Source organism: Schistosoma mansoni, chromosome 6, assembly GCF_000237925.1.
Source record: "Schistosoma mansoni strain Puerto Rico chromosome 6, complete genome".
NCBI classification, from domain to species: Eukaryota; Metazoa; Platyhelminthes; class Trematoda; order Strigeidida; family Schistosomatidae; genus Schistosoma; species Schistosoma mansoni.
This window is the reverse complement of record NC_031500.1, coordinates 1,769,480-1,772,931: the sequence shown is the minus strand read 5'-3', so window position 1 is coordinate 1,772,931 and position 3,452 is coordinate 1,769,480. Positions and strand designations below refer to the sequence as shown.

The following is a 3,452-nucleotide window of genomic DNA, read 5'->3' as shown; positions in this document are numbered from 1 at the left end:
TTACCATTCGTTAACAATGATAGACTCTAATTCTTGAGAGGACTATTGCTTCATGTGATATTTGAACATTTACTAAAACTCCATATTTATGATTTAGGAAAGCATATCCGAATGAACGTTTTACCAACGTCATGGACTGTTGAGTCAGTATCCATTTAAATGACTGTGTACAGTCGATGAATGTCTGTTGAAGCAAAATCATTGAGATGTCAAGTGGTTGAAGATAATTGATAGGAAACCTTACTCGAATCTCACTTACTAGTTATCATTCGTTAACAATGGTAGACTCTCATTATTGAAGGGATTATATATATATATATATATATATATATATACCAATCTAATCCTTAAGAAATTGATCCATTTCTTAGCCAATGAAATGCTCTTGTCCTTTAGATCATTTCTGACTGACATTGATTGACATTCTCATTAGGTTACTTCGAGTTCGCTCTCTATATCATAATTATTTGACCATTTAAACTAATTAACCTCTTAATGAGTTCTAGAAATCCAAAGCCTCCAAATGCCCTGATACGACCGAGAGTGGGGAGAGTCCGCTCTCCCTCTCCAAATGCTCTCACATGACCACGCGTATATAGCCTCTGCCAGGGAAGTACTTACTGCCTTCTCGCACCACGGATTTTATTTACGAAATTGAGAGGACGAAAAGCGAAGGTCCGGAGCTTTAACCGGGTTAGTGGACACTGCGAGTCCACCTAAGTGAGTTGGAAAACCCTGATTCCAAACAAATGGTGCACATGGGCTCCAGTATCCTGAGGGAACAAATGGCGTATGAACCAATTGTCGGTCACCGGCTGTCATGGGACTGCATTTCCTCACAATGCTCCACTGCCTTGTGGATCAGACCTTTAGGTCGAAGTCTCCGGGTGTGGCCCCTTAAGAAAACCACCTGCTTCGGTTTGGGCACCTGGGCAGTATCACATCCCTCACACAAATCGAATGAGATTTGTGTGGCGCATATATATTTGATGCCTCTTTGTACCAATATTTATGTGTTTAAATAAAAAATTTAAAAAAACTGCTCAAATTCCTCTCTCCATTGAGTAGAGAAAATAATCGAAAAATATATTTACAAATTCCAAGTTGAAAAATGTTACTGATTGCTTTAAGAATGAATCGAATCGAAGGCTGTTTTCCTGAGTGTTAATGTACCGTTTAAAAAAACGGTACATTGAAGGGCTGCTCCACCCTAATATGAAAATTCAAAACAGATCTCACTAAGCACTCCACCATGGAATCAGCCTAGAACTTTTATGCCATGCGGTAAATTATAAACTCTCAGAACAACTGGATTGTTGCGCATGGATACAATAACAAATCGAATCAATTTGTGATATCGGATGAATGATTCGCTCCAATCAAAAATTCATGAACATTCGTAGTCTGGTTTCAGGGTTTTTAGAAAATACATGACGACATTACTTGAACAATGAAATCTAATGGGAAAAGTTGTGTTTAAACTTGTTAGATACGAAAATTAATATTTTTAAATCTTACTACTCAAAATATTTTAAGTAGTCAAATTGATTTCGGTTATGTTAAGCATCATAATCCATCTTTGCTTACAATGTTTGTGAATTAAGGCTATATCGAGGCAATACGTACAGTATACACATATAGCCAATAAGAGACTGACCAGTTGCAGTCCTAAACATCAATGGAAAGATTCAAACAAACAATACTAAGTGAATTCAAACTTCACCTCATTGCACAAGAAAGTGTCTATCACGACTCAGTAGCTGAGTGGATAAAGAGATGGCGTTTAAAGCGAAAGGTACTGAGTTCGAGTCCCAGAGTGAACATCAATTCTGAGATGCAGGTACATCCAGTTGACGAGTCCCAAATAGAACGAAACGCGCGTCAAACTGGATTCCACTGCCAGTTACTATTCATCTTTGCTCATAAAGCTTGTGACTTAAGGCAATATCGAGGCATTCCTCATAGGATGCACATATGCCAATAAGAGACCGATCAATTGCAGTCCTAAATAACAATGGGAAAATACATGCAAACAACAACAAGTGAATTTCAGTTATGTCAGGCATCGTTGTGTAAAGAAGTCAATGAGATAAAGAAAAAAATTCTGAAGATGGAAGAGACTATACTTGCAAGAAGACACCATTGTAATTGATGGAAAATATTCAACAATGAGTGAAAACATTTTTATGAATTAACGACACTGATCAAGAATCATGAAAACACTAGGGCCTGGTTAAACTTTCAAATATGATCAATGTCACTGAAATATATATGAACGATTGTAAAATCCGAATTTTTAAACTATTTTCTAACTTTTAAACCCAATATTTATTGATCAGACTTATTTAGTACCCACCATATCAACAAATTACCGGTTGTCTTTCCGGACATCTCCCTGTGTGGTTTGGAAATGAACAGACGAAGACAATATAAATCTCATTTATGTCTCAACTGGTTGATCGTGATCGCATACTAAACAAGATCCAAACATTTCTAGTGGTCTCTCGTATCCACAAATAGAGTTCAATTCTGTCCCCTACATATGACATAGGATATAAGTATCCAAACATATAACCCTAATTTATGCATTCCTTTACCTTGGTTGGATATAATTTCTTTCAAATCAGAAATTTGTTTGTCATTCTGCAGTTCCTTTCGTTTATATTCTTCAATATCCGATTATTTATACACTCCTTATTGCGTAATTTTGGTGATTTTTAGTGATTACTATTTTAGTATCGATTTATCCAAGTTTCACCTAGTTCTTATGTTGAACTATTGATTAGAACTTCTATTATTTTATGATCGAATTCATGAATCAATTGAAGCTAGACCATTATGGAAAACCTGGAAGCACTGGACGGCCGTTCCGTCCAATTGTGGGACTCCTCAACAGTGCGCATCCACGATCCGGCATGCGAGATTGAAACCCAGGATCTATCGGTCCCACGAGCAAGCGCTTAACCTCTAGACCACTGAGCTGGCCAGTATCCAACGGTGTTAATGTCTAACTTCAACCATTTCATTATTCATTGCCCTATTCGTACACTTGTCTTCATACTACTCTTCACCTTTTGTGTATGGTTATGTAATCCACTTGATTATGACCAATGGCTAATAAAGTGCTTTACTTACGTTCAATACTTTCACAAATCCCTACGATTATTCCTATATATTAGCGTAAAGCCGGTTGCTAATCTCATTGATACTAGTAATGTAAGCCTTCATGTGTTGTTCTAATTTAAAAAATGAAGTGTTATAAAGAGTTTGTAGGGTCAGTGAAATATCAATGAGGCCTAGCCAAATCATTCGGCAGTTGGGTCACTGAATGTCGAACAGATCATCGATCGCCGTCAAGGTCAAGGCCAACCAATGCACATCAATCAATCGTACGTCATGGACTCGCCCATGAGGTGGTGGTCACACTATCTCTTGTACCTACTTTAACTAAT

General features: G+C 37.3%; 1 non-coding gene across 1 annotated transcript; it reads left to right on the top strand.

The window, feature by feature from the left end:
- The first annotated feature begins 1,753 nt into the window (after positions 1–1,753).
- Positions 1,754–1,820, top strand: Smp_tRNA_00869_Sup_TTA.1.1. Its single transcript has one exon. It is a non-coding gene (tRNA).
- Positions 1,821–3,452: the final 1,632 nt, after the last annotated feature.